The 12,631-nt window shown below is 44.9% G+C and overlaps 1 protein-coding gene across 1 annotated transcript in view; it reads left to right on the forward strand.

The window, feature by feature from the left end:
- Window positions 1–12,631, forward strand: part of LOC124787315 (TNF receptor-associated factor 4) — a 419,684-nt gene that overhangs the window by 135,108 nt on the left and 271,945 nt on the right. Inside the window, exon 2 of the mRNA XM_047254331.1 lies at window positions 194–263. The gene's annotated coding sequence lies outside the window, so the exon portion shown is untranslated. The remainder of the gene's footprint in view (window positions 1–193; window positions 264–12,631) is intronic.

Here is a 12,631-nt window from a genome sequence, read left to right on the forward strand (position 1 = left end):
GTCAAAGTAGCGGCAACTGAACTTCGTGGGCAGCCAGAGTGCCTTCAGCCAACGGCCGCTAAGGAGCCGTGTGGGTGACGGCGAGTGCTTTACAGTGGAAAGGCTCAGCGCTGTGCCGTCGGCAGTTCTGGCGGCAGCTGCGTGGAGTACACAGTAGGACGCAGCTGCTCAGAGTCTCCGCTCCGTGTTGCAGGGCCGGCATCTACACCTGCCAGCAGCCGGCGCCGGGCCTGGGGTCGCAGCCTGCCGCCGACTATGCCGAGGTGAGTGCACTACACTCACATACCTGCTCTGCCTTCCTCGCTTCAATGTGGCCGAGCCGTTAGGTTTCCGGGCCGGACACGCCACGTACACTGCTTGCTGTGAAAACCGTCACCAGGTAGGGGACGAAATAACTAAATTTTCCATACTGCGCAATTAGTGGGCGTACTGAAAAGTAATGCCTTCTAATTTTTATGTGAAAACTCTTAAGGCTTTTTTTCTTTTTTTTTTAATAAAGCAGACGTTATTAGCATCCTATTTCTTTATTCTTCGTGACTACACGTTTATTTCGCAATGTACGCTCCGGCGACGAACACATTTCTCCCAACGTGAGACCAGTCTGTTGATATCGCCACTGTACAGTGTTGATTGATCCCCAACCTCACCTCCGCTTACACCGCTTTATCACTATCAAAGAGAAGTCCGCGAAGGGGTTCTTTGTTTTGGATACAGACGAAAATCGGATAGGAGCAGGTCGAGACTGTATGGAGGTTGATCAATGACAGTGAAGCCAAGGCATCGGATTGATGTAGATGTCTCCAGCGCTCGTGTGTCGTAGAACATCGTCATGCTGAAAGAGAGGATGCTCCACGTGTGAACTAAATCTTCGAATTAGAGACTCGATTATATCCAGAATGAGATTTATACTCTGCAGCGGAGTGTGCGCTGATATGAAACTTTCTGGCAGATTGTGTGGCGGACCGAGATTCGGACTCCGGACCTTTGGCTTTCACGGGCAAGTGCTCTAACATCTGAGATACCCAAGCACGACTCACGACCCGCCTCAAAGCTTCAATTCTACCAGTACCTCGTCTCCTACCTTACAATCTCCACGGAAAAAAATCTCATTCTGGAAACATCCCCCAGGCTGTGAGTAAGCCATGTCTTCAAATGGATCTGAGGCCTATGGGACTTAACTTCTGAAGTCATCAGTCCCCTAGAACTTAGAACTACTTAAACCTAAGGACATCACGCACATCCATGCCCGAGGTAGGATTCGAACCCACGACTGTAGCGGCCGCGCGGTTCCAGACTGTAGCGCCTAGAACCGCTCGGCCACCCCGGCCGACAAAGCCATGTCTCCGCAATATCCTTTCTTCCACGAGTGCTAGTTCTGCAAGGTTCGCAGAAGAGCTTAGGTGAAGTTTGGAAGGTAGGAGACGAGGTACTGGTAGAATTGAAGCTTTGAGGCAGGTCGTGAGTCGTGCTTGGGTAGCTCAGATGGTAGAGCACTTGCCCGCGAAAGGCAAAGGTCCCGAGTTCGAGTCTCGGTCCGGCATACAGTTTTAATCTGCCAGGAAGTTTCAACTCGTTTATAGCACACTGTTTCTCACACGCCGACATAGTTACACTACAAGCCGCCATGTTATACGCTATAATACGTAGCCCTCTGGCAGCAGACGGTTGCAATTACACTATCGGTAAAAAAAAAAAAATGCATTCTTTTACGGGTTTCCAAATCATTCATGATTTATTGTTGCAACAGTGCATACGAAGTACGGGAAATGATTACATTTGTAGATCAATAGCACAAGCTACTCTTAGGTACCAGGTATCAGACCATGCTGAAACACATCAGCACCTGGGGTAGCCTACACGGGCGGCAATGTAGAAGCTGACTCTGGCATCCAGTCGATCGTACAGATCCCGAATATTGTCCTGGGATACGTTATGCCACGCCTACTCGACCGGTCCACATAGTTCTCAAAGAGTTGTTGGTTGACGAGTCGCACTAGTCTCTTCTCTCCCACACGTGATCGAATGGGACAAGTCCGAGCATCGTGCTGGCCAGGGAAGTCCCTGCACGTCTTGCAGAGAACGACGAGTTTCGCAGACAGCTTGTGGACGAGCATTGTCCTGTTGGAACAACACATCATATTCCTGTTACACTAACGGCGAAAGGAAGGGCCTAACAACATTCTACACTTACCGAGCGTTAGTTAGCGTCCTCTTCAGAAACACCAAAGATGAACGAGAGTTGTAACTTATCACATCCCAGACCATAAGGCCTGATGTGGGCTCAGTGTGTCTTGGATGAATGCACTCTGAGACAGCGCTCGCCAGGTCTACGTCGTACGCGCGAACTCAATTGCGTGCAGGCAGACTGCTTTCATTGCTGAAGATCATGGCGCGCCGTTCCATGTTCCAGGTGATACTCTGCCATCGCTAATCGAGCCATGTTTGTCGATGCTGTGGCGTGAGCGGAAGACGAAGCACAGGTGTGCGTGCTCATAATTCCACTGCTAATAATCGTTTCGCAATAGGTCTCGTTGACATGTCTGGGATCACAAGTCCTCTTATGTGCGCTGTGGTAGCTGTACTTACATTACGAAGATCTTGGACGGCGTCTGTGCTGCGTTGACGTCCAGAACTTTTTCTACGGGTGTGAGAATCTTCACATGACCACTGACACCAGCATTGTAGCACAACGGCCGCAACACGTCCAAATTGTGTGGCAACTCTCCCACAGGACCATCCCGCCACTTGAAAGGCCACAATTGGACCCGTTTTATATTCGCTCAGTTGGCTGTTGGAAGCACGAGTGTGTCTCTGTGGCATGGCTGCCTGCTTGGTTCACAAGTTTGCGCTACAGTGAGCCTTCTAGATGTCAGCATTCCCTATTAAAGGGTAGACACAGATGGCGATTAACAGGTAGACACCGATGGCGCTCTGGTAGCTGTGCGACTACGCTATATGTTGGCGGTGGACATTGAACCATCTTCAGTACATCTAGAACCCCAGGTGGCATATGCCGTCATCGAATAAAAATCGACGTCTTCTTTCCTAGTGTACAAATTTTTTCCGGCAGTGTATGTAGACAAGAAGAATCAAGATTTGAGGATTATTTAAGGGGGTGCAAAAGTTTTCACAAAAACATTCGTAGGCATTACTTCTTTTACATTACAGTAGGAAGGATACAGGATTGTATTTACAGGTGATTTGGTGGTAGAATGGTGCGAAGTATACTGCAGTATGTAGGGCTGCCAACTTTGGCGGCATCGACGCTTGTAACCTGACTGGACGTCGAGTCGAACTGAATTGTGATAACAGACCTTCGTTCGTCATTCCATGCTGCTTTAACTCACTGCAGAGTTAACCGATTATTGCGACTGGCGAGTGGTATTGTGCCAGCTTCTAGCGAGTTGGCCATCACTGATATTTTGAATGGAAGAGACGTGTATGGGGAACGTACTGACCTAGACAACGAGGTAGGTCATGACACTATGGGCAACTTGTGGTCTTGTGTTATCTTGATGAAAGACAGTGTTACACAATTATCGACCTTAACACGTCAGAAATATAACAGTTGTTGTCCACGTTGACGACTATGCCAATCAGGGGTGTTGTGTACACAGTGGCAACCCCCACCATCAAGCTATGTGGTGTGCCTGAGTGAGGATGACGAACGTAATATGGCAACGTTCGTTCTGCTCGTAGCATCCGCACACAAGTATGTTGTACAAGTTGCCTGGAAAGAAGACATGGTGGCACTCCAGTGTCCAGTGTTGTCAGTGGGCGCCTCTCTCTGCTGCCACATCAGACCAAGACGCAACAATAGTCGTAGCGCTGACAGTTCATGGTGTTCCAGATGTCGTCGCACTGTTGGTATGGTTACGTGTCTTGCTGCAAACAAGTTCATTTCTTCGCTAAACGTACGTGATGTGGGTGTACTATTCTGTGCATAAGCAAGTTGTATGCCCGTCCTCTCGGGCGCTAGTCGCTTAGGACCACTGAGATCCTGTATGGCGTCGAGTATGACCGTCCTGAACCCACCGAATCCGTATCTGCAGGACAGTCGAGGGATGCCGACCAATAGAACGAACAATATCGCAGAAAGAAGGCCCCAAAAGCCTCACGTAATTCCGACAGGTACTTGTGGGGACGTTTTCCCTCCTTACACGAGAACACAATCTTCTCCCAAAACAACCAACATTCGAACACGGTTTTTTAAAGGGAAATCCAGTGAGTAATCTTACCATATACAGGATGATTCACATGACCCTAACGCTGTCGTTTTATGCAACCTGCAGTGTATATCTGGCCAGGGGCGAGATTTCCATGTTCTCTGGGTCCCTATGCGCAAATTATTAGTCCTACAGAAAAAATGAACAGGACGTTTTTTGTAGGAAATTTAACGTCGTTAAATTTTTGGCTGGAATACGTTCCCGCTAGAGGCCGTATTTCTCAAATTAATCAAGAAAAACGCACAAGAGTGACTTCCAAACGCACCCCTTTCTCACACTCTGCCCCTACCGGTCAGGATCACTGGGATGTCGTTCACGGCATTCCCTCCTACCACTCTACAAAATGTTACCGTTGTACGAATTGTCTCCGACACTCGACCGTTTTTTTCAGTCTTCATTGACTGGCCTTATTACGCCACTACCTCGGTCGAGCACTTGCGAACTGTAAAAATTGACGCTTGTGTAAGTTTTGCCTAAAAATTCTGTGAATTTTAGCAGCAGAACATAAACTATTACATCGTTGTATTCGTCAGGTCTTCTGACTACGAAACTATTGTGCTTCTAAGACTTAAGTCTGGATCGAATTGTGAACGTAATTAGTTTTAGCTAACGTTTACCAAGTCGTTCTTTTTTCATTACACTCACGGGCACGTTTAAATTAAAATATTAACGCAACAGCTGGTGAGGTAATAGCCCAATCAACAGACCAAAAAAGGTCGAATATCTGGAATAGTTCGTGTAGTCGGAAATTTTCGTACAGTGGTAGAAAGGAGTGCCACGAACAACATACTAGAAATCGTACTTGTGATGGATGAACATGGGAGTGTAGTTGCGTTCGAAGTTCACTTTTGTACATTTTTCTTGAATGCCCCGAAAACTGTGGTCTCCAGTGAAAACATATCCAGTACAAAATTTAACTACGTTAAATTCCCTGCAAAAAGGCCCTGTTCATTTATTTTGTGGGATTAATGCTCTTCGCGTAGCGAGCGAGAATATTTGAGAACCTCACGTGTGGTTCTTGAAGGCCTGATTTAACATTGCGGGTTGCATAAAACGACATCGATAGGAGCAGCTGAAACACACTGTTTACAGAATGCTGATCGCTTCACTCCTAACTATTTGATGTGGTTGCGCTGAAATGCTAATCTTTTGCATATCTAACATGTAACACACTTCATGTTAGCATACTTCATGTCGAGTGATCTTTGTGATATATCGCCTTCGTGACACTGCAATCAAAATAACCAGTGGTGTACACAAGACAGAACAAAGACAATGAAGACTTACTGAAATTGTGTAGGATGACTTTTGGTATCCAAAATACCCTCTCGTTAAGGTTATAAATACAGCAACAGCCACAGACAACACAAAATTCAAGTACATCTTTTTGTACAGACTATACATGTTGCCTTAGGAGACCCCAGCGAACGTCTTGTAAGCCAAGGCTTCCCAACCTTTTCAGCTGGCGGACCCCTTCTTCAGTCGAAAATCCCTGGCGGACCCCTAGTAAGCCAAGAGCACGGTAACTTTAAATTTCAGAGCGAAACCCATGGGAACTGAAAGCTTCTTAATGCAAGTACCATGTTCCCAATGACCCCCATCCCCTCCCCCCTCTTTGGTTTAGAGATGAATGAAAACAACTTAAAATTAACGATCCAATTTGAATTCTCACTGTATCCAGACAGTTACTAGTGGATTTACTCCCTTTGTTCAACACACTATAGACTGATTAAAATTACTTGGTAGTTGACATTTCGCACGTTGGAGCTGCCTTCCTCCAAGAGCTATAACGTCACGTCCAAACTGTTCGCTGTTGACAAGCTGCCGCTTGTGGTCTGTTCACTTCAACTGTATGGTTACTATTGTGTAAGAAGCATGCATATTTCGTAACAGTCGTGTGTGTGTGTGTGTGTGTGTGTGTGTGTGTGTGTGTGTGTGTGTGTTTTTTCGTGAAATCCGAAGAAAAATGTTCAAATATATGTAAAGTCTATGGGACTTTCGGGATACAAACACATCACGAAAGAAAAGAGGCCAAGGAATTGCCTTTAAAGGACTATTGTGACATCTGTTGTGCAATGTGTGGAAATACATTCACCCAGTTTACATGCGGATTTCGTAAGCCGATGTCCCAGTTCCGCTTTTGGTTGGTCAGGTAAACACTTCAAAATCGATTCTGGAAATTTGCTTTTATAAAGCCGTTTTCCAGTTCCACAATCGATTTTCGTGCCCATGTAAACAGCTTGGAAAGTCTAGTTATTTTTACGTCTTTGCGTATCTACTGAACGGCAGCTGTCAGTCCATAGCCGGCAGCTAGCAAGCGGCGTTGCAGCAGTGTACTGTCAGTTGGTAGCTGGCAACTGGCAGGCGGCGTGGCAACAGTTTAGCCACAGCTGACAACTTCAACTACTACTTGGACACTGTATCGTGGCAGTCAGCCTTGACTGTAAACAAATTAGGAAAACAAACAAACAGACAAAGTATTTCACAGAAAGTAAGACATTTTTTCTCAAAGGAAACAATTCTGCCAGAGGTGGTTTACCTTTTACAAGGTGGCACGTGAAAAGTCCTCACTTCTTTCCGCTCGCAGCTATTTGCCACAATATAGTGTCAGAGTAATAGCAAGTAATTGTAATTGAAGTATAGGCAGGCCATAATTTTAACTGAGAGGACGGAATATATTATAAAGGAAAGAAATTAGCTTTAGAGATCACGTTAATTTTCGTAACAAAAATATCAATGCCAACAGAATTCAATTAATAATTATTTTGTAAATGATAGGAGACAGAAACAAAATTCCTACAGAGTTATAGTTCAGGTACATTCACTGAGCATCTACGAAGAAAAATGCTTTCTTCTTTACTATAGATCAGTCTGTAGGAATAATAATGGAATCCTAATGTGATGGTTGAGGGTGCTTCTACTGATACAATTTTGGAAAGTTGGGTTCAGTTCTTGACAACTGGAGACGGATGTCTGGTTCCGCATCTAAACAGCTTCGGTACTTAGTTTTGTGGGCAGCATAGATCGAGAATCCACATTCACTCATGCATGCTGTGGCAAACGGAAGAAGTACACGTTTTGCCTTTTCAACAAGGGGGTAGTATTTCTTGTTATCTAAACGGATCCAAAAGTGTGAGTAACCGTCAATGCCAAAACTTGATTTCAAGGTAGGGTCTGTGGAAATTTCTATCAACAACTCATTCATTTGATGATAGAACGTTCGGCTTTTTGGATACAGGGAATGGGTTGACCACCCATTCGTACTTCTGCAGCTTCTCATCTTCAGCTGTTGGGAAATAATGCTCCAACAATGACATCAAGCTTCGGAGATGTTCCAGGTTTTGACGAAACAAATTCTTCCCAAGCGCCAATGTTTTGTTTTTCAAGAACTCCTTGAGATGAGGAAAACACTCGACCTCCCCCTCCTCGACACTCTCTTGAATGCTCGAACTTTGTCGATAGCAGTGACCTTTGTTTCACTTTGCCTTTGGAGTGAAATATTCATTTCGTTCATTTTGGAGAAAATATCTGACAAATAGACAAGTATACGTTGCCAATTTTCCTCATTAATAAGGTCTGCTAATTTGGTGTTATGCTCCAAAAGGAAGCTAAGATTTCCAATCTTAATTCGTACAACCGAGAGAGTGCATTCTGACAAGAGAGCCACCTCACTCCTGTGTGGAGAAGCAGGGAACGATGAAGGCTTCCCATATCTTCACACAGTATTGTGAAAAGTCTTGACTTTAACGGCCCTGATTTTATGTAGTTAATGATTTGTATGGATTCGTCTAAACCTTTCTTGAACGAAACGGGCATATCTGTGGAGAGCAAATGACCCCTTCTGCAGTTCTTGGCGTTTTCTTTTATTTTCGTTGTTGCTCCGACTGTAGGACCCGTCATAGCTTTTGCACCATGTGTGCACACATCTATGCAATATACCATGAAACTTCGTTAGTCCTTAAAAAATCATCCAGTAGACGGAATATTTCAGCACCTGTTGTGTTGACAGGTAGTGGTCTGCACACTAAGAGGTCCTTCTCAAAACATCCAGAGTATTCATAACGGACAAAAGCCAATAAAATCGCTAATCGTGCAACATCAGTGGATTCATCTATCTGCAGAGAAAATGAATTGTGTTGGATGCGAGAAACCAGAGTGTTTTCCACATCATTTGAAATGTCAACAATGCGTCTCTTGACAGTATTGTTTGATAATGGCACCAAAGATACAAGATTTACTGCCTTTTCGTCTAGCATGCAAGAAACAATATCATTAACACACGGCTTTATGAGATTTTCTGCAATGGTATGAGCTTTGCCTGTTTTTGCCACTCAATAACTAACCAAGAAAGAAGCTTTTAATGAATTTTCATTAATTTTTTTGCATGAGTTTTCATGCAATGCTGAGAAGCAGCTAGTTCAGCACTCTTCCTTTTGAAAAATTAATGTCTTTAGCCTGGAAATCCAGGTGAGTACCTTCAAAATGACGGCGCAATTTAACTGGAACCATTGAACTGTTCCGAAGGACTCGCACACAAATTACACACTTAGCTTTACCCTCCTTTGTCTCCATAAACACCATTTCAAAATAGCTTTCGTTGTACTTCCGCTTCTTGGTTACTCCACCTCCACAGGATATTGCAACCAATGGAGTACCTGCAGCGTTTTCACATAATAAATCCGGCTGTGGAGCTTCTTGGGATTGTTCTTCCTTTGATCATCCTCCCTCCTCATTCATTTCAACTGGAAACTTCCCTTGTTGTGAAGGCGATGGAGAAACTGCACCCTTCCTTCAATGTTTCTGACTTCAGCCACCGACCCATGTTGGAAGTAATAAACTTGTCAAAAATCGACTTATGAAATAGGTAGTGCACTGACAAAGCAAGTTTAACATTTAATGATGCCTGGGGCCGCATACGTGCCAGCGAGCGCTGTGATTGGTCGACAAACTTCGCTCCGCGCATGCGTAAAAGGTTTCAGCGCATCTAGCGCCGTGAGCCGGCGCACAAACGACCCCCGTATTGTTGCGAAACAGTCGATCAGAGAAGCCGCATTCTCCGGCACTAAACTGTGTATGCGTTTTCATTTAGGAACCGTAAAGGCTGCTTGGGAATACGACCTGAAGTAGGAGTACACATGTTTTTCACACGAAAAAAAAACAGTGATGAATTTTATTTTCACATTTTTATTCAATAATTTTACTCATTATTTTACACCATATCTGAAAGGTGGCTGCAGACCCCCAGAAAGAGCCAGCGGACCCCCAAGGGGTCCGCGGACCACACGTTGGGAAGCCCTGTTGAAAGCGATATGTGTTATTGTATCTTTCAGGCCCATGTAATAAAAATGACATCATAGCCCGTTTCTAGTCCTCAGCGAGTTATCATCAGATGATCTGAATATGCTACACAGTAACACGCCTGAGTACAACTTAGCTTTTATTCTATTTTTAGTCTCAGGCGATACAACCAGAATTGTAATTCTTCACAACTTGACAAGTAGTACTTTGATGATTTACTATGTAACTTACTCAGATCGTGATGACTTAGAAGAAAGTTGTGACAGGTGATGACACAATTTGTGTGACCTGAGGCTGGGAAATACAGTTTAAAAAGTTTCATATCTGTTCATAATGTAGTCTTGTGTTTGATTTGGTAGCCCGAAGATTTGATTTGGCTCTTTAAGTACTTATCTTTAGCGCAATCGAAACAACTAATTAGCAGAAAGTCATTGAAAGCAACTTGAGTGTCTTTCACTTGCGGTATCCTTTCACATTAAGGTAAGACAAAAAATTATATGCAAGGAGGCAATAATTTGATATTATGTTAACACACAACACGGAATGTTATTAAAAAGCAATACTTTAGATTTCCTCTTACAGCATTATGAGCAGTGCCTGAACTTGCAAGACAAGTGTTCTACATAGAGATCAAATCCTCCAGGCGGATTAACGACGGTTGGACGCGCATACAGGCTTGCATGAGTGTACGCGTATACAGGCTAGCCTGAGTGTAGTTTAATGCTGTTTCCACGCTTATTTTGGTGAATGCTAGGTTGGTCCCAACCTCCGCCTCTGAAAAGAGGGGCCACGAACAGTTAAAATTCGATGACACACTAAACACAGCTTTCACGATTCACCGACGGTCGATGCAAACGACTTCTCAACCTCAGAGAGCCTATACAATGTATAGAGCGGCCAATCCTTAGGCGGCCGCCATTCTGTTTCTGAAAGTACTATGTAGCGCCGCGATGTGGAATGCAGCACTTTTAGCTTGTGGCTAAGGCGAATACCACACCCATGCACTGAGGTGACAAAAGTTACGGGAGACCTCCGTGTCGGACCCCCTTTTGCTCGGCGTAGCGCAACAACTCAATGTGGCATCGGCGTAACAAGTCTTCAGACGTCCCCTGCAGAAATACTGAGCCGTACTGCCTTTTATAGCCGTCAAAAATTGCGAAAATGTTGCCGGTGGAAGAGTTTGTGCAAGAACTGACCTCTCGGATTATGTTCGATGGGATTCATGTCGGACGATCTGGATGGCCAAATAATTCGCTCGAATTCTCCAGAATGTCCTTAAAACCAATGGCGAACGTTTGTCACCCAGTGATATAGCGCATTGTCATCCATAAAAATTCCATCCTTGTTTCGGAACATGAAGTCCATGACTGTCTGCATATCGTCTCCAAGAGGTTCAGCTGGACCAAAGAATCCAGTTCGTTCCATGTAAACATAGCCCACACTATTACAGGGCCACCACCAGCTTACATAGTTTGTTGTTGACATTATGTGTCCATGGCCTCATGGAGTCTGCGTCACACCCGAACCCTACCATCAGTTCTTAACTACGAAATCGGGACTCATATGAATAGGTCACGGTTTTCTAGTCGTCAAGTTGCAAACCGATATTGTCACGAGCCCAGGAGAGGCGCTACAGGCGATGTTGTGCTGTTAGCAAATGCATTCTGCTTCCATAGTCTATTATCGCCAAATTCCGCCGCTCTGTGCTGACGGATACGTTCGTCGTACATCCCACATTGATTTCTGCGGTTACTCCAGGCAGTGTTGCTTTTCTGTTAGAACGGACAATTACACGCAAACATCACTGCTCTCTGACGTTAAGTGAAGGTCATTGCCCACTGCGTTGTCCGTGGTGAGAGGTGATGCCAGAAATCTGATATGCCGGCACCTTCTTCACACTATGGATCTCGGAATACTAAATTCCTAAAGATTTCGGAAACTGAATGTCACATGCATGTAGCTCCAACTATCATTCCACGTCCAAAGTCTGTTAATTCTCGTCGGACGTTAGAAACCTTTTCACATAAATCACCTGAGTAGGTACGACAGCTCCGCCAATGTAGTGTCCATTCGTACGTTGTGTATGCGACACTGCCCCCAAATGCATATGTGCATAGCGCTATTCCGTGACTTCAGTGCATGGCTACACATTTAATGCACATCATACTCAGCTCTTCATATGTAAAGCAGTGTAGCCGGCCGGAGTGGCCGAGCGATTCTAGGCGCTACAGTCTGGAACTGCGAGACCGCTACGGTCGCAGGTTCGAATCCTGCCTCGGTTATGGATGTGTGTGATGTCCTTAGGTTAATTAGGTTTAAGTAGTTCTAAGTTCTTTAGTAGTTAAGTCCCATAGTGCTCAGAGCCATTTGAACCATTTTTTTTGTAATGCAGTGTACACGTCGGACAAACGGCGAGAATGGTGAAAGACGTCCTGAAGCCACTTCAGGTCTTCTGCTGTGATACTTATCGTCGAGGTTAGTAACCTCTTATATCTGAGTATCTTCCCTTCATCCACGCATAACATACAGACATCAAAAAAAGTCTTACGTCACCTCGGATCCGAGAGTTCCGGAACGTGAACATGATTTTGGGATAGAAATCAACATAAACTTCATTTCCGCCCTTTTTATTGCTCATGAAAACCACATATTGCATGTTGTACCGGGTCGAGCGGTTCTAGGCGCTTCAGTCTGGAACCGCGCGACCGCAACGGTCGCAGGTTCGAATGCGTGTGATGTGCTTAGGTTAGTTAGGTTTAAGTAGTTTTAAGTTCTAGGGGACTGATGACCTCAGATGTTAAGTCTCATCGAGCTCAAAGCCATTTGAACAATTTTGAACCATGTTGTACCACCGTACAGCGAGACCTTCAGAGGTGGTGGTCCAGACTGCTGCAGACACCGGTGCCTCTAATACCCAATAGCACGTCCTCTTGAATTGATGCATGCCTGTATTCGTCGTGCCATATTATCCACAAGTTCATCGAGGTACTGTTAGTCCAGACTGTCCCGCTCCTCAACGGCGATTCGGCTTACATCCTTCACAGTGATTGGTTAGTCACATCCCCCATAAACAGCCCTTTCCAATCTATCCCAGGCATGTTCGATAG

Source organism: Schistocerca piceifrons, chromosome 1 (genome assembly GCF_021461385.2).
Source record: "Schistocerca piceifrons isolate TAMUIC-IGC-003096 chromosome 1, iqSchPice1.1, whole genome shotgun sequence".
Lineage (NCBI taxonomy): Eukaryota > Metazoa > Arthropoda > Insecta > Orthoptera > Acrididae > Schistocerca > Schistocerca piceifrons.